Source organism: Bos taurus, chromosome 21 (genome assembly GCF_002263795.3).
Source record: "Bos taurus isolate L1 Dominette 01449 registration number 42190680 breed Hereford chromosome 21, ARS-UCD2.0, whole genome shotgun sequence".
NCBI lineage: Eukaryota > Metazoa > Chordata > Mammalia > Artiodactyla > Bovidae > Bos > Bos taurus.
In genome coordinates, this window is record NC_037348.1 from 42,884,918 (window position 1) to 42,904,119 (window position 19,202).

General features: G+C 38.7%; 1 protein-coding gene across 4 annotated transcripts in view; it reads left to right on the forward strand.

The window, feature by feature from the left end:
- AKAP6 (A-kinase anchoring protein 6) overlaps nt 1-19,202 on the forward strand; it is a 500,589-nt gene that overhangs the window by 170,167 nt on the left and 311,220 nt on the right. Inside the window, exon 1 of one of the 4 annotated variants that reach the window (XM_059879133.1) lies at nt 4,584-4,935. The exons of the other annotated variants lie outside the window; for them this stretch is intronic. The gene's annotated coding sequence lies outside the window, so the exon portion shown is untranslated. Of the gene's footprint in view, nt 1-4,583; nt 4,936-19,202 lie in introns of those variants that run through there. 4 annotated transcript variants of the gene reach the window in all.

A 19,202-nucleotide genomic window follows, 5' to 3' on the forward strand; every position in this document is an offset into this window, starting at 1 on the left:
TCAGTCGTGTCCGACTCTGTGCGACCCCATAGACAGCAGCCCACCAGGCTTCTCTGTCCATGGGATTCTCCAGGCAAGAACACTGGAGTGGGTTGCCATTTCCTTCCTCCAATGCATGAAAGTGAAAAGTGAAAATGAAGTTGCTCTGTCGTGTCCGACTCTTAGCGACCCCATGGACTGCAGCCTACCAGGCTCCTCCATCCATGGGATTTTCCAGGCAAGAGTACTGGAGTAGGGTGCCATTGCCTTAAGGCCTTAAAGGGGAAAATGGTGCCATATAGCCTCTCTATTCTCTGTAAGATCTTAGGTTCTCAAGTCCCTGCTGCCTTGGGAATTCTCTTATGCCTTCAAACAGATACTTTTTTTGTTCAGCTTATCTAGTTATTCTCAGTGAGAAAGGTTGGTCTACACAGGCTAGTCTGCAATAACCAGAACTAGAAATCAAGTAATGATAAAAATGGAAGTTTAAGATACTGTCAAAATATGATGGTTTATTATCAGGGAATGGTATATGATTTTTAGTTATTTAATCAATAACTATGAATTATGTCCATGCCTCTGGGAACATCAAAGATAGGACGCACTACCTCAGATACCAAGAATGTCATTTAGTGTTCTGTGGGATGTGAAGGTGATCTGGCTGTGTCATCTGTCACTCCAGGCTCATTCTGCTCCTCTCAAGGCTAGGCGACATCTCCTTTCTGCATAAACACTTTGCATGTATCTCATTAGATACCTGCCCCTGGGTTCCTCAGTTATCCATGCCAGGAAACAAGGAGTTACCCTTGCTCAACATCTCTGCCTCAATACCTAGCATGTCCAACTGGTTGCCAAATATTGTCCATTATATTTCCCTATTGTTTCCATAATATGTTCACTCTTTTCCATCCCCTCTGCCTTTTTCATCCAATTATCCCAATTCTTTGTCTGAGTTACTAAAAAGACCTCAATTGAAACAAGGAATGCTCCTTCTAAAATACAGATCTGACCTAAGCTTTGCTGCAGTGCTTACAATCTAGTGATAGCTCTCTATAACCCATAAAATAAAATTGTAACGTTATACCTATCCCCTCACACCCCTCCACCGCCCTGCAGCAAATAATGAAGGCAGGCGCTGTGTGCTGTGGGATTCTCACAGACCTCTGCCCTCAAATAAGGCCTGCCCCTTTCTGGCATATGACTGGAGCAAATGACAGCTTCTCTGGACCATGGTTATGGTAGTTCCTCCTCTACCGTGAGAGGAAATTGAACCAGATTTCCAACTCCAGTGACTTTGTGATTCTGAATCATTGCTTTGAAGTGTGTTATGTGTGCCTTTAGAAATGAAGCTTATTTTTATAGCTACACCCATATCTAGGTTATAAATACTATGTAAAGTGTAACATCAAATATCCATCATGCAGTTCTTATGTAACAACAATTGATTTTATCTGCCTGGATTTGTGACTCAAATGGGAAACTAAATAATGAGTTAATTGAATTATTTTAATTGAAGCCCTCCACCATGAAAGGCCCACAGAAGCCCCTTAGGATCAAGGTGTACTGCAAGCTGTTATCCTCAACATCCCGTCCTCTGGGCGGGCCTGCGATGTGACAATGATCTTACCCTCTGTTTCCATCTCTTGCCTCTTTGCCTACTCCCACCCTTGTATGCTAGGCTCTTCTCATACTCACATGCTTTCAGTTGCCTCAGCAGAAGTACCTCGTATCTCCTGCTTCCAGGTATTCTCATCAGATACTCTCTCTCTTTGAATGCTTCCTCACAGAATCTGTGTCTGCCTCTCTTTTTTACTTGTTCTTTGGGACTCTGGTTTACCTCGCCTCTTTTTACTGGCTTCTCTGTCTTATTCTGACTAGGGTGCCCATTTTCACCTTCCTGTTCTCATGACACCCTCTGTAGACACCACCTCTGTCTCAAACAGCATCGTGATTATTTACTTATCTATTCTTCTAAATTCTAAGTTCCTTGAGGATTGGGGCCATGATACTTTCATTTTTAAAATTCTGAGGGCTGAGCACAGAACTTATTATATAATGGATATTGAAAAAATAATTTATATTTAAATGAATAAATATATTTCTCAGTGAGAGCCAGTAAAGAAATGCATTTCCCTTACCTGAATTTTAGAAGAATCTCTTTTATAGATTTGTCAGATGTCTCTATTGGATGATCTGTTAATCTGTCTATCTGTCTACTTCTAGTGTGTGCCAGAATGATAGAAAGTTATGTTTGGATGCTGCTTAAACTTGCTGAGAAGTATGTAAATTCTCAAATAACTATAGCTTTTATCCAGTGTTAATACTTGGTTCTGGTCAGAAAATCTTGTCTTGATTCTGTCATCTTTCTTATTTCGTGCTCGCAAGAGCTGACAGCTATTTAAATGAGGATTAAAAATAGGACTCTGTGAAGTGCATGTTCCTTTTTTTGCTGCCAGGATATAACTGACCACAGAACTGGGGTTATCTCTCTCTCTCTCTCTTAAAAAAATTGCACAGGTTATGCTATCAAGTTCTAGATAAAAATCCATGATGAAAAAAAATAACTTTTAAGAAATATTCAGTGGTCCAAATACTTTTCATGAGTCCTAATAGAAAATATGCTTTTTTCCCTCATTCTTAAAAGATATTTGAAGAATTTGAAGATTAAAGTGTAGCCATTATAGCCAGTGATTCATCCATGCTATGAACTGGCTTTGACTGCTGCGCTTCCCTTTCTTCATCATCATCATAAATGGAAGAACCTCAGATTGTGGGAAGTGGGAGCTGGGGTGCTGGAGAAAAAGGGTAATTGCATTCAGAGAGGGAGCTGTGTGAAAAAGCCTTTGGCTTTGGGAAAGTAGGTTCTTATTTATCACTGGCAGTAACTGACTAGAGCAGGCCTGGCTTAAGACTGGAATCCAGGAATGGGCTCTAAGAACACTTTTACTAATACTAAAGATTTGACATGTAGTTACTCATTTGTTTGCTCCTTCTTCAGTCATTCAGTTTTATAAGAATCTGTGTGACATCTATCATGCCACCTCAGAGCTGCTGGTCACCCTAAACTAACAATATCTCAGTGAATGGCTTGTTGAACCCAGAAGCAGGCCATGAATGCTTCAGTGATTCTAGAACACCCCATCCAATTCATTCATTCAGCAAACATTCACTGATATCTGTTAAGGGCCCAGTGCTGATTTAAGCCTGCTCTGCAAAGATGAATGCAATACAGGAACTGCCGACTTGAGTGCCCTGTTTGGGGAACTAGGAAGGAGGTAACCAGACCATTGGAAAAGCACTGAGGAGGGGGCATTAAGCCAGCTGAGGGGAATCATGTGGCTTCCAGAGGAGATGACCATTGAGCTGACTTTCAAGAAGTTTGAGAGAGCAGTCGCCAAGGAAAGAGATGAGGCTTTTAGACTTAACCCATTTTGTTGCTGTCTCTTTAGGGAGCCCATGACTAACCATTCCTAACAGATTTATCAACCCTTTTATTTAACCTTCTCTTAGAATGAGGTTTGACTTGGCTTCCCAGGTGGCCCAGTGGTAAAGAATCTGCCTGCTAATGCAGGAGACACAAGAGATGCAGGTTTGATTCCTGGGTTAGGAATATCCCCCGGATGCGGAAATGGCAACACACTCCAGTATTCTTGCCTCAGAAATCCCATGGAGGAGCCTGGCCAGCTACAGTCTGTGGGGTCACAAAAGAGTTGGATACAGCCGAGCATACAGAATGAGGTTTGACTAATTCTTTCTACAAGTAGTTCTCAGCAAATCTCCAGCTCAGGAAATTCTTCCTGTGTCTTAATTTATATCCATGCCTTCCTGGGAATTCAGGTTCTCTCTTTGAGTTCTGACTTTTGTGGAAACCATGAGAAGGGTGTTGATGAGGAAGTTGAAACGTTTATGAATTTACCTCATATTGCCTCTGGAAGACAAAATATTCAGTGCTGCATGGAGGAATTCACTGGTAAGGAGATAGCACACTTTCCTTCTACTGTTTTTCTGCTTTATATCTCCCTGGAGATAGAGTCTGCAAAACCGTCGTATTAACCAGTAGGTGGAGTACTTTATTAGAAATAGTAGAACCTAGTAGCTATGTATTAGTTTGTAGAGGGGAACTAACTTTAATAATTATGAAAAATTTTTAGAGTATTTTATATTTATAGCTTTCTGTAAGAGAGCCTGGAAGGGAATTGGTAATCTTGATTAGATTTTGGGTAGTTTATTTTTGCTAGGACTTCTTGTGAAATGACACACCATGTGACTAAATACTGCCAGACAAAACTTAAAGTTGTTTTGTATAGCTGTCCAATCCCTCTGTTGAATTATTGTTCCTTGTGATGGGTGTAAGCTTTCTGTGGGTATTAAAAGATAGGTGAATAATTTCAGTGTTTCTCCCCAGCTAAAGTAAAAATCCATGTAGCGGGGTGTCGAGGAAGCACTGCACACAGATTATAAGCTTCTCGAATGAGCTTTCTATTGTAACCAAGCAACTGTCACATTAGACTCCCCCTCGCCATCAGCTTACATTCCCTGAGAACTTAGGTCAGTGCCTAAAATAACCCTGCTAATTGTGAGGGGCACATGTGGACTGAAATTCCAGTTAGCAGTCTGGGAGCTGAGGGACCGAGGATTTGAAAGTGTAGTATAGTTAACAGTTCACAACACGCCTCTAAGCAGTAGGCCCAAAAGCCTCTAAGTGTTCAGGTATGGAAAGAAAGTTACGTGTTGTGCTTTATCGTCTCGGTGTGTAAAGCTGGTTAGCCAGCGACAGCTGATTAAAGACCAGATCTACTTGAGCTACAAGATCTGGGTTTCCAGTGCCCTGCTTTGAACCTGTGGGTCAGTGATGGAGTAACTGACAGAGGCGGAGGCTCGGCCGAGGGACATGAGACTTCCGCAGCCTGGGTAGGACCCGCAGTACTTTGGTTCTCTTCTTGCAGCGCAGTTCAGGTAGGCTGTTGTTTACATGGAATTCTCTATAAGTTGGACAGAGGTCATAAAACTGTTCAATTCCAGAGTTGGACAAGAGATCTCAAATGTCTCTTCTGCACACAGCGTGTCTGTATTGATGGGTACTTAATTTCACTCCCTTCCTTGATACTTTGCAAATCGAAGTCTTCATTTCCTCACTCAAGTACATGAAAAGTCATGCACTTGACTGCTGGGACCTAACAGAGACTGATGGAGGTTAGACAAAATTCAGTTTGCCTGGCATATGATGAAATGCCTCTTTAAAATTTACCTTCCTCTTTCTTGTTTTATTTCCCTTATTCTAGATCCAAAAGACAGGGTTTTATATTTGTGAGAAACAACGGGAGAAAATGTTGTTAGTAGTTTTAATATATTTTAAAACCCTTAAGAGGGTCTAGGTTTTTATCTTTAAGATGAAAATCAACACTTCTCTAATCCAAATAATCTCAGCTTTCTGTTTGTTCCCTGTATCAGTGCAGCTAATGTAAAATGCTGCAGCATTTGCTCTTCTCACTCCAGTGTTGACCCACATTGTAAAGTATCAAGTTTAATTTTGGCTTCCAAATATCTGGCACATAAAATAAGTATGAAAATGCTGGAAGGGACGCTTTGGAACTTCCGCCCGAGTGGGATAATCCAGAATTTATTCAGATTTATGCATATACCTTGTATCATATGACAGACATATTTCTGAAGCATATGTTCAAGCAGGGTTCTGTAATTGGAATAATTTAACACATACTTCAACAGCTGATCACTTTTAAGGAGGTTCTATATAAAATGAATAAGAAGTTATAATTTAAACTATGGTTAGGTGGTTCTATTTTGTGCATCAGAATCTTAAATTGAGATCACAAATGTTGCATAAACCTGGATAAATTTCTGAGAAGCAAAAACCGTGTTTTCAGTATCAAGGAACATTTAGGTATGTGTATATGATCACACAAAACCTTTTGGGTATCCCTTGAAGAATGTCTCTGTGGTTTTGGATTTGGAGGGTAACCTATTGGATATATTGGATATTAAATCATGACCTTGGTGGGTAAAGATTTTCTAGAGATAGGTCTGAGACTTAAACTAAAAAATAATAGTTGAAAAGAGTATTATCCTGCTTTTTGTGCATTATGTCTATTTAATAACCTTGCAAAGCTGAAATCTTATTGCTCTTCTAACATTTATATCTATTGCAGTCTCAGGAATTATTAGCTTGAACAATATGCATTTGCCAATATTTGATAACTTTGGGCCTGTAAAAATATCAGTTTTGTGTGGCTTATTCTAAGTGATTTTTGAACATTAACTCATTTTAATGAAAGTTTAGCCTTAAATCCCCAACAATAATACCAAGAGTGAAATATTTTCCCAAAATATGAGAGCCATCTCATTAAAAGCATGATCATCAAGGTTACTTCTTATGAATACATTTAGTATGTATGTGCTATATCTTTTGTGAATTCTTAGTTCCTTTGTCTTTCTAAAAGGACTTACTGTTTCTGCTGAGTGCTGCCTGTGGTGTTTGTCAGACCTGGTGACTGAGAGCAAACATCCTCAGTGGCTGAGAGTTGATATTTAGCAGTGTTTGGGATATCTTTGAAAAAATTCACCCTTGGTAGTTAGTCAATGACCAAACGTATACTCTAGTTTTAGGGTTTCTCTACATGTACTATCTCAGTACTCTTCTTTTTCTGACTTCCTATGATGCAATCTGAGATCACTGATTTGATACATTTCTTGTATAGGTATTTAATGCTATAAATTTTCTCCTCAGTACTACTTTAGCTGCAGCATAAGAATTTTTATAGGTTGTATATTTATTTTTATTAATTTAAAAATGCTTTCTAATTTACTTTCTGATTTCTTCTTTAACTCATCAATTATTTAGAAGTGTATTACTTATTTCCCAAATATTTGGGGGATTTTTCAGAGGTACTTTTGTTATTGTTTTTAAGTATTCTAATTTAATTTCATTGTAGCCAAAGAGCATAATTTTTAAGACTTGAGTCTTTTAAATTTTATTGAGACTTGTTTTATAATTATGATCTATCTTGGTAAACATTCCATGGACACTTGAAAAGAATTGTATTCTACTCTTAGTTGAGAAAGATTTATAAAATCAGTTAGGTCAAGTTGGTTGCTAATGTTGTTTAAATCTTCTCTATGTATGTATCAGTATTGGTTTTTTGTCTATTTGTTCTATCAATTATTGAGAGAGGGATATTGAAATATCCAGTTGTAACTGTGAATTACTCCTTTCAGTTTTTGCTTTATGAATTTTGAAATGGTCTCATTAGATCCATTGACATTTAGGATCATTTTATCCCCTTGATGGACTTAGCCCATTATCATTATGAAATGACTCTTTATCTTTAGTAATATTCTTTGCTCTGAAATTTACTTTTTCTGATATTAATATAGTGACCCTAGCTTTGTTTTTTAAATTTTATTTATTTACTCTTAGTTGCTTTGGGTCTTTGTTGCTGCACATGGGCTTTGCCTACCCACAGAGAGTGAGGGCTAAGCTCTAGTGGTGGCTCACAGGCTTCATTGCAGTGTCTTCCCTCGTGCGACAGGGGCTCTGGAGAGTGTGGGCTTCAGTAGTTGAGGCACATAGGCTTAATCTGCAGCAACGAACGTGTGCTGGAACCTGCACCGGCAGGTGGATTCTTAACCGTTGGACCACTAGGAAAGTACCCGCAGCTTTGTTTTTGTTTTTTTTTTTTTACATCCATGCTCACAGTTCATTATTTATTAAGGCTGAGGGGAAAACAACCCACATGTCTATTGGTTGATGAAAGGATACACAAAATATGGTCTATGCATACAATGGAATATTACAGAGCCTTCAAAAGGAAAGAAACTCTGATACATGCTATAACATGGGTAAACCTTGAGGACATCATGCTAAGTGAAACAAGCCAGTCACAAAAGGACAAAAACTGTATCATTTCATTTATGTGAGGGACCTACCTAGAGTCGTCAAATTCATAGAGAGAAAAGGAGAACAGCAGTTACCCAGCTCTGGGGGAGGGGTAATAGGAAGCTGTGTAATCAGTATGGAGTCTCAATTTGCGAGATCTGCCCACAACACTGCGAATACACCTAACACCACTGAACTGTAAACTTAAAATATTTAAGATGGTAAATACGATATGTTTTTCCCCACAATAAAAAAGTGTGACACAAAGCAAAGCTTATTGGCACTCTGCTCTGTGGCGGGGCTGAAGGCACACTCTCTCCCTCTGAGTATCAAACACCCACCACATCCACAGTCAGTGCCCACAGTCATCAGGCAGAAGGCTGAGCAGGGTTTCTATCACTTTGCACTGGCAATTCCAAGTTCAAGACGCACTCTGAAGATGTACTCCCTATGGGCAGAGTGTACAGCGGCCGCGTTGCTATAACGCCATAGGACAATCGCCGATGACAGGACATCGAGGATGGCGTCAAATGCAAACCCAAAAGCAGAGGCGCTGTACCTCATAACGGAGACAGAGTCTGGTGGGCGAGACAGACACATAGGCGGTGTTCTTGGGATTTTTCCTAGCTTCACACCATCTCTCTGGGTGTTTTAAAGCTTTGTTTTAAAGACTGTTCTCTTTTAAGGAGTTTCTACCTTAGGGATTTATGAAAAAATAAACTGTATAACTATTTCTTTATTAATATATTGATTTTATTAAGTATGAGTAGAATTCACTAACAGCTTTCAGATGTCCTTCTACAGTTGCATTTTTTACAGTAGCAGTGTTTCTACTGCTATCCCTCCTCCATTGTTATAGGATTGTCATTTTATAGTAAGTAGCCTTCTTTCTATATGATGCATAATATTCATATTTTTAACATGTAGCATGAAGTGAACACTGGCTAATCAGAACTGATGTCAGCTCTAAGCGACAGGTGTGGCCTTACTTATACGTGCTGCTTGAACATCAGCTCTGAATATATAACAACTAATAACCCCTTACTTAGGTGCCGGAACCATTTCCCCAGTCATACCAATAGTCTACATTTTATAGATACTTTTTGTTTTTTAAAAAAAGAATATTTGTTTGAATCCCTAGAGCTATTCAATAATCAAGTTAACATGTATATCAACATATTAAGGCCTGACTTCTTTATATAAGGAAAATTCCATAAAGGAACTTATTTTTAAACTTTTATCTTAGATTTTAGCTGATGCTTCAGGTAGCAAATATTTGTTTTTTTAACTTACCAGTTATTTACTGACACTCTCCCATATGTCAGCCTCATGTCCATTGAGTTGGTGATGCTCTCCAACCATGGACATGCGTTTGAGTACACTCCAGGAGATAGTGAAGGACAGGGAAGCCCGGTGTGCTGCAGTCCATCGCGTCACAGAGAGTTGGACATGACTGAGCGACTGAACAACAACCACATATGTCAGCCACTGTGAACTTGAGGATGAATGACACTCAGTGGTCCTTCCCCTTAAGAAGCTAGTGTAGTCAGGAAGAGAGACCTGTTGCAGGTTCTAGCATACCTAGACTGCGATGCAGCAGTGTGGAGGCAGGGGAGTGTCAGAATCTCTTAGGATAGAAGAGCTCAGAATAAATTAATTCACCTATTTCCAAAAAGATAACAACTATTTTATAATATATATCCCATTTTCTTCTTCCAGAGATTTTTTTTTAACCATTTACCTTATAATCAGTATATCTTCAATGATTACTTTTTTGTCTGTGTCTGGGTTTTTACTAGTGCTCTTCCTTTGCTTAACTTCCCTGGTAGCTCAGTTGGTAAAGAATCTGCCTGAAATGCAGGAGACCTGAGTTCATTACCTGGGTCAGGAAGACCCCCTGAAGAAGGGAAGGGCTACTCACTCCAAGATTCTTGCTTAGAGAATTCCATGGATAGAGGATCCTGGCAGGCTACAGTCCATGGGGCTGCAGAGTCAGACACAATTGAGTGACTAACAGCAACATGGGCGATGCAGGAAGAAATCGGAGCTGCCGTTCAGCTCTGTCACAAGCTGGATGTTACCGAAAGGAAGTGACTATCACAGGAAACACCACAGACTAGCACTGTCACTCCACAGCACCACTGGGAAGAAGGCGTCTTCAGAACCTGGGGATGAGCCATTATAGTGCAGCAACAGGACTGAAATGAGAGCAACAAAATGAGTTGCTCTGCAGTTGCTTTGTGTGTAGAGCCTTTTGCATACTGAGGATGGAGTTCAGAGAAAAGAAGCTTACAGCAGCTCAGGCCCCAGGTGGGATTTACAAACATCTCTGTTTCTTTCCATACAGTGTATATAGCATCTGCCGTTTGGCCATGGGAATAAATTAGCTTCAGTCACCATCTAGGCCAGGGCAGCCCCAAGACCCAGGGGTCAGAAGGTCAGGCTGCTTTGATTATATTACTGGCAAAGATGTTTAGAGGCTCTGAACTACCAAGTCAATAATAGTTGGTAGTTAAATAATTCTACATGTCTTCCTCCCTTTTCTTTTTCTTGTCAAAACATTTTGGAAACTGTTAGGCAAACCCAGTTTGTAAATGAGGGAAATTTCTAAAGCTAGATGATGGGCACATGAGTGTTCATTTTATTATTATTCTTTATATGTAAATTATGTATTCTATTTTTGGAAACTTTCTCATGATAGAAAACACACAGGATAGGAAAAAATCTTTTAGACTTAATGTGATATGAAAACCCAAGACGAGAGAATATGCACTGTATGATTACATTTATATAGAAGTCAGAAACAGGAAAAACTAAACCATTTAGTGCCCATACTAATTAGGTAAAATGATAAAAAAAAAAAAAAAGAGAAGCAAGAGGTGATTAACATAAAGTAATAGGCTTAATCACCTCTAGACAGGATATATGAGGAGCATCTTGGCTGTTAGCAATGTTCAATTCTTTCAGCACAATGATATTACACAAGTATTCACTTCACAATTATTGGTTAAAATTTAAAATTTATAAAATTTTTATATATGCAAGCTGTATTTCACTATATGAACGTTTAAAACACTTGAGAAAATATTAGTGCAACAAAAGGAGAGAGAGAGAGAGAGAGAGAGGGAGGGAGGGAGAAGGAATTTTCATTCTTATTCACTCATTTAGGGCTGTCATTCTGTATACAATTAAGAAGTTACCCCTTGCTTCAGCTTTTAGATGATGTTCGATTTTGATCTTACACAGTCAGATCTGCTTACATTGTAAAGTGACCTGTTCAGAAGATGAATGTGGTAGATAATGCAAAGCATTGATATTGATGCTTAGAATAAAATTAGATGACATTTTGATACAGCAGTAGTAACATTAAATATATCACTGCTAACATAGTTCATGAAGTTTGAGACACTACTCTGTGTTTATTATTATTTTTCATTATTTGATATTATCACATATTTATTATCAAACTAAAATGCATTGAGTATTATGGATTTCAAATGTTTAATTTTTTTAAGCACTAGTCACTGAAAAGAGACTAGACAAACCTTTATTACATGGTTTTTAATTTGAAAAATCCTACAATTCCAGTTGAGTAGTCCTCATTGATACAAAATACCTGTTATTAAAAGAACTTATCGAAAGTTTACATGTACATGATAAAAGAATTAAATCTATTCAGTAAGAATTTGTATGAACTGAAGCAGTATATCTATATATGAAAGTGTCAGTTGCTCAGTCGTGTCTGACTCTTTGAGACTCCATGGACTATAGCCCGCCAGGTTCCTCTGTCCATGGAATTCTCCAGGCAAGAGAACTGGAGTGGGTAGTAGCCCTTCGCTTCTCCTGGGGAGCTTCCCGACTCAGAGATTGAACCCAGATCTCTTGCCTTAGAGGTGGATTCTTTACCCTCTGAGCCACACGTTCACCCTATATCTGTATGAGGCTATTATCTATAAAAGGTTAACTGTAATTGACATGTCCAAAATACCTGAGGTTCTGATTTTGCTGCTCTCTAATACCTTTGTGTTTGGCCCACTTATAAAAAGTTCTTTATGTTCAAGAAAAAAGAGACAAGAAGAAGGAGAGAAAAAGTTGCTAACATATTTTATCTGCTTCATCCATGGAATTATCAACGGGAAAAATAGATTATTCTTAGCAATGATCTTGCTTACAAAAGACTTGAATGAGCTTTGTGGAGAAATAGGCACCCCGACCCATCCCATGACCTAATCACTTGGCAGATTGCTACAGAACATTTACTTGTTAAGATTTTTTGTTGTTATTATATGAAAATGAATTTTGCAGTATGTCTGAAGGAAAGGAGGAAAGTATCCTACTCAGCCAGTTGTTATTTCCTGTACTTGCGACAGTGGATATGCTGTGTGACACCGGGCATGCTTCCCTCAAGCCTCTGATAGGAAGGCGAGCATGCTCACCATCCGGGATGCCCAGGGGCTCTGCCCGTGGTTAAAATTTCCTTCCTGTAGCGTATCTACCTAGGATTGGTATGGTGGTGTCATTGTGGGGTGCCAGTACTAGTTAGAATGGTGAAGGTTTGGATGGGCAAATAGAACTGAGGAGTTCTGTACTTTAGTGCTGATCACTACCTGTGTGGAAAAGTCTCTATATCCCCAGCTTTTATCATTTTCTCTACCTGTTTTGCCAGATGTTTCCAGAGTCTGAATGTATGATGGTCATTGCCACATCCTGTCTAAGATACTCTTCCCCCATCCCTTTTACCCTTGGTGTGACCACATCTCTTTTTCCTTTAGCCGAGCTGGAGCAGGTATGCACACAGAGGACATAGGGTAGACTCCCAAAGGAACAAGGGTTGAGCCCTGCAGTTCCTCCTTGCAGAAGCGTTCTGGACTGGGGATAGCACAGCACTGTAGTGGAGCACTTCTGCTGTCTTGCAGTCATTCAGGGATCAAGGCTCCTTACATCTGGAGCAGCATTGTCCAAAATAAATAAATAATATGAGCCACAAATGTGGATCATGTATGTGATTTTAAATTTTCTAGTAGCCAGATTTAAGAAACAGTAAAATAAATTTTAATAATATTAGTTTATTTAACCCAGTTTGTCTAAAATATTATTTTAACATGTAATCATTATAAAATTATTAAAAGCTATTTAAACATTTTTATACTAAATCTTCAAAATCCAGCATGTGTTGTATACTTACAGTATATCTCAATTTGGAGTAGCCACATTTCAAGTGCTACCACTTTGGACAGTGCAGTTCTAGAGACTGCCGTTTCTTATGACTTCAGATTACCTCACTGGATCCTTTGAGTCTAGCCAGCAAACAAAGAAGAGAGAGTTTGGTAGAGTATCCCAAAGGAAGTTTTGGGGATTAGACCTGGCAGCAAAGTATTACTGCTACCTACATTCCATTGGTCAGTACTCAGTCATACAAACCCACTCAAGTCCCTGGGATACCTGGGAAATGTTCTTTTTAACCCTGTGCCCAAGAGGAAGAGGAAATGGGTTTAAAGAGCATACAGCAGAGTCTCTATCACAGCAGATAGGCTGTTATTATCCACATTATACAAATCAGGAAACTGATGCCCAGGTACATTACATGATGGGTTAGTTTATGAGAAAGTATAAGTAGAATGCTGGTCCCTAGAGTGATGTTTTTTCTGTCAGACTGCCCAATCCTGGTTTATTTATCCCTCAACCCTCTCTTTAATTTTGTCTGTGTAGATGTAGTTCTTGCAGAAAACCTCAGGTCTTCAATATTTTGTCTCCAAGGCTGCTCTATAACTTAATGACAATATCCTATTACAGCTGTTTTGGAAAATGACAGGCAGCCCAAGTATAATGAAGCAAATATGCCTTATTACTGAATAATTCAACTAATAGTACTATTCTGAACACTGCATTATCATCTTGAGTGGGCCTTTTCCTTTAGCATGCTGAAGTTCCTCTTTCAAAGCGAAGGGTTATGAAGGTCCTCATCAAGCTATTTCAATCAATGTATAAATTGCATTTTATGTTATAATGAGCAGCCTGTTCAATTGAAGTTTTCAGCTTTTTAGAAGTACTTAGAAGAATAGTAACAGAAATGCTGTTAGTGAAACTGTTGAGTTGAAGTGGTTGAATAAGCTGCTTTATTTCTTGGATGAAAGGGGATATTTTAGATGGAGAAATGAGATAATATTCCTCAAATCAGACTAGTACTAAGGAGTGATGGCTCTCCATGGACTACTGATGATAGCACAAGTCCCTTCAGATCAGATCAGATCAGTCGCTCAGTTGTGTCTGACTCTTTGCGACCCCATGAATCGCAGCATGCCAGGCCTCCCTGTCCATCACCAACTCCTGGAGTTCACCCAGACTCACGTCCATGGAGTCAGTGATGCCATCCAGCCATCTCATCCTCTGTCGTCCCTTTCTCCTCTTGCCCCCAATCCCTCCCAGCATCAGAGTCTTTTTCAATGACTCAGCTCTTCGCACAAGGTGGCCAAAGTACTGGAGTTTCAGCTTTAGCATCATTCCTTCCAAAGAAATCCCAGGGCTGATCTCCTTCAGAATGGACTGGTTGGATCTCCTTGCAGTCCAAGGGACTCTCAAGAGTATTCTCCAACACCACAGTTCAAAAGCATCAATTCTTCGGTGCTCAGCTTCCTTCACAGTCCAACTCTCACATCCATACATGACCACTGGAAAAACCATAGCCTTGACTAGATGGACCTTGTTGGCAAAGTAATGTCTCTGCTTTTGAATATGCTATCTAGGTTGTCATAACTTTTCTTCCAAGGAGTAAGCATCTTTTAATTTCATGGCTGCAATCACCATCTGCAGTCATTTTGGAGCCCCCCAAAATAAAGTCTGACACTGTTTCCCCTGTTTCCCCATCTATTTCCCATGAAGTGATGGGACCAGATGCCATGATCTTCGTTTTCTGAATGTTGAGCTTTAAGCCAACTTTTTCACTCTCCTCTTTCACTCTCAAGAGGCTTTTTAGTTCCTCTTCACTTTCTGCCATAAAGGTGGTGTCATCTGCATATCTGAGGTTATTGATATTTCTCCCAGCAATCTTGATTCCAGCTTGTGCTTCTTCCAGCCCAGCCTTTCTCATGATGTCCTCTGCATAGAAGTTAAATAAGCAGGGTGACAATATACAGCCTTGATGTACTCCTTTTCCTATTTGGAACCAGTCTGTTCCATGTCCAGTTCTAACTGTTGCTTCCTGATCTGCTTATAGGTTTCTCAAGAGGCAGGTCAGGTGTTCTGGTATTCCCATCTCTTTCAGAATTTTCCACGGTTTATTGTGATCCACACAGTCAAAGGCTTTGGCATAGTCAATAAAGCAGAAATAGATGTTTTTCTGGAACTCTCTTGCTTTTTCCATGATCCAGCGGATGTTGGCAATTTGATCTCTGGTTCCTCTGCCTTTTCTAAAACCAGCTTGAGCATCTGGAAATTCACGGTTCACATATTGCTGAAGCCTGGCTTGGAGAATTTTGAGCATGACTTTACTAGCGTGTGAGATGAGTGCAGTGGTGCGGTAGTTTGAGCATTCTTTGGCTTTGCCTTTCTTTGGGATTGGAATGAAAACTGACCTTTTCTAGTCACTTTTATTGAAGATGATATGATTAAACTACTGTCTGCCCTTTAGCTTTAAATTACCTATGGCAAACTAGTTTGGAGTTTTTGATGCTGTCTTAAATTTTTGAATATGGAACATATTCACAGATTTCAAAAATTTAAAAATATGAAATATATACTTTCCGAGGTCTCCCTTCTGTCCTCCAGTAGAGGATGTCCAGCTTCTTCCTCTCATACCCTAACCAAGTTGCATTCATTCTTATCTGTTTCTTACAGATCCTTCCAGACTTCATATTTGCATTTATAAGCAAATATATATTCATTCTTCTGTGTTACTCTATACATACTATTCTAAACCTTGCTTTTTAAACTTAATGGAGATCTTTCTATGCCAGAATTATAGAGAGCCTTTTTATCATCCTAATTCTTTTTTATAGCTGTGTAGTATTCTGTCATGTGAAGGTACCTTAGTTTACTAGTCACCCATTACTGGACATTTAATCAGTTTCCAATATTTAGACATTGTAAACTTATTTTACATTAAATAGCTTGATCATGAGTCATTTCACAAAAAGTGTAAATATATTAGAGGTGTAAATTCTCAGATGTATAATTCTAAGTCAGTGTGTATATGTATTTGGAATTTGACAGAAACAGCCAAATTGTTCTCTTCAGTTATCTCACTAATTTACCCTCCAACCAGGAATGTATTAAAAGTGTCTGTTTCCTACACCTTTGCCAATAGCTTGAGTTATGAAATTTTTGGATTTTTGCCTTGTAGCTGATACTTGGGTATAGTTTAAATTTATATTTCTCGTACTAGGAAGAAGGTTGAGCAGCTTTTCATATGTTTAACTATTACTTTTTCTATGAAGTAATACTTTTTCTATGAACGGTATTAATTTTTTTGCCTATTTTTCAGTTGTGTTGTTGGATTTTTTCTTCATTGATTTGTTGGAGTTCTGTGTTGATTAGGGGTATAAACCATGTGATATGAACCACGGTATTTTTTTTTTTTTGGTTTGTCATTTGTCGTTGACTATGCTTAATGTATGCTTTCTCACAATTTTGCAGAACTTTTCTTTCCTTTTTCCATTGTATACAAGTTTGTCTTTCTTTTAATAGCTCTGGATTTTTTATCCAGAAGGCCTTACTCATTCCAAGATTATAAATAACTCAGCTATTTTTTCCTAGTAATTTTTATGTTTTCATTTTTTACATTTAAATCTTTGATACATTTGGAATTTATCCAGGTATATGGTAGCTCCAACTTAATCTTTTAAGATATTTGTCTGGTTGTTGCTTTTTTCTTCACTGACTTGAGATGCCTCATTTATCACAAGCTCAAATACCCTCATGTATTTGGATCTACTTCTGGACTTGTTTTTTTCTACTTGTCTGCGATATATTACACAACTTTAATTACTGAGACATTATAATATATTTTGATATTTATTAAAGAGGGCTTCCCAGGTGGCACTAGTGATAAAGAACTGGCCTGCCAGTGCAGGAGGCATAAGAGAGGCGCAGGTTTGATCTTTTGGTTGGAAAGATCTCCTGGAGGAGGGCATGGCAACCCACTCCAGTATTCTTGAAGGGAGAATCCCACAGACAGGGGGGCCTGGTGCCTCCCCTGGATCCATAGGGTCGCAAAGAGTTAAACACAACTGAAGCGACTTAGCATGCACACCGTCATTCTGGCCTTTTTTTTTTTTTTAAAGGTTTTCTCTGGTTATTCTTGTTTATCCAGTTATGTTAGAATCAAACTGTCTGTTTCTATCCCCAACCTTCAACTCCACCCCGCAGTGAAAAGGACTATCTGTTGATATTTGTTTGGGGACTTGCATCATGTTTATAAAATAACTTAGAGAGGGCTGCTATTTAATGATGTGGAATCTTCCTATCCAGGGACATAGTTTGTTGTTCTACTCATTCCTTTTTTTAAAAAAAAAAAACCTCATTAGTGTTTTAAAGCTTTTTTAAAAATTTAGGTCTTCTCCATTTTTCTTAAGTTCATTACAAGACACTATCTTTGTTGTTGCTATATTGTTTTTTATTTATTTATTTTGGCTGCACTGGGTCTCTGTTGTGGTCCCTGGGCTCTGCATTTTGGTGCGTGAGTTTCAGCTCTGCTTTCCCTCTGTGTCTTTATCATCTGGGACCAGGCTGAAGGAGCAGCTCTTTTGGGGTTATTCTGGTCTTCTGAAATCAGGAAGGAAATAGTGACAGGAGGGTTACTCTATGGTTTTTAAAATTCCAGCTACTTCATTTTGGCTCACTTTTCACTGGCCAAAACAAGTCATTTGGCCAAGTCTATTATCAATGGGCTGAAGAAGTATAACCCTTTCATAAAGAAGAACATTGACTATTAGAAACCAGTAATACAATCTACTATGAAAGTGAAAAGTGGAAGTGTTACTTACTCAGTCATGTCCAACTCTGCGACCCCATGAACTATAGCACACCAGGCTCCTCTGTCTGTGGAATTTTCCATGTAAGAATACTGGAGGGGGTTGCCATCCCCTTCTCCAGGGGATCTTCCTGACACAGAGATCAAACCTGGGTCTCCTGCATTGCAGGCAGATTCTTGAGCCACCAGGAAGCCCCATAATCTGCTCTATACTGTCTCATTTAGTTTTCCAGATAAGCAGCAAACTTTGAATAATATAATCATAACTCTCAGAGTCTACTAGCCCCCTAAATTTAATCTCTATAGACCTATAATTGTCATTGCTATATCAATTAACTCTTGCTGCATGAGAAGCCACTTCATAATTCAGTGCCATATGGCATCAAGCATTTGTCTAGTTCTTGTGCCTGCTGGTTTTCTGATGGTGGCTGACATGGACCCAGCTTAGCATGGGAGGTTCTGTTATCTTCCTCAGCCAGTGGGTTAGCCAAAGCAGGATGGAGATTATGGTGAAACAACTGAGGGACTTTTCTCAGGCCCAAAATTTTAGAGGGTGACAAAAAACTTAGTAATCAAGATAAATAGTATTTTAACGCAATATTTTAAATAACCAAAATCAATGTAGACAAATCATGATGAAATAAATTTTAAATAAAGACATAACAGTGCTATGTCAAGCTATGTTGGAGCCTGAGGCAAAAAGAGAAATCAATAACATTGATTCTGTACTTAGGAACAATTATTGAAAAAGTGTATTTATTGAGTATTATGTATAAGGCATTCTGATACATGCATAATGTATATGCATGTTTTATTTATGAGGTATATATAAATATGAATGATTGCATTTAGTTGCTCAGTCACAAGGAATTTATCTCATTGTATAAATAAATGTACTCATTTTCAGAGTCATGGTCCAATAATATGCACAGTACTTTGAGAATCCATTTTTTGGAATCTTTTTTAGAGACGTCTACATACTTCTTTCAAAATCCTCAGTGGTGTCTAATTCTCATCCTTTTTATAGTAGATTTGATTTTTGAAAACAGACAAAAGTTATTTAGGGCCAAGTGTAGGGTGAGTAAGCCAGGTTATTAAGCTGGGTATTAATCATTGGTCAAAATAGAAATGAATGTGAAGATACAGCATTTATTTTACTGTGCAATTTGTGAACTTGTCTTGAAGGCAGTTCTTAATGTGGAATTCTAGAAATTTCTATTTTAATTGCACTGCTGAAAAAGCAATAACTTGGGGGGAAGACATTAGTTTTAGATGTGTGAAGCCTAGCCTTAATGTATTGGGTTGGCCAAAAAGACCGTTCAGGTTTTTCTGTAATTACCAACCCAGGAGCTCCTCCTCCAT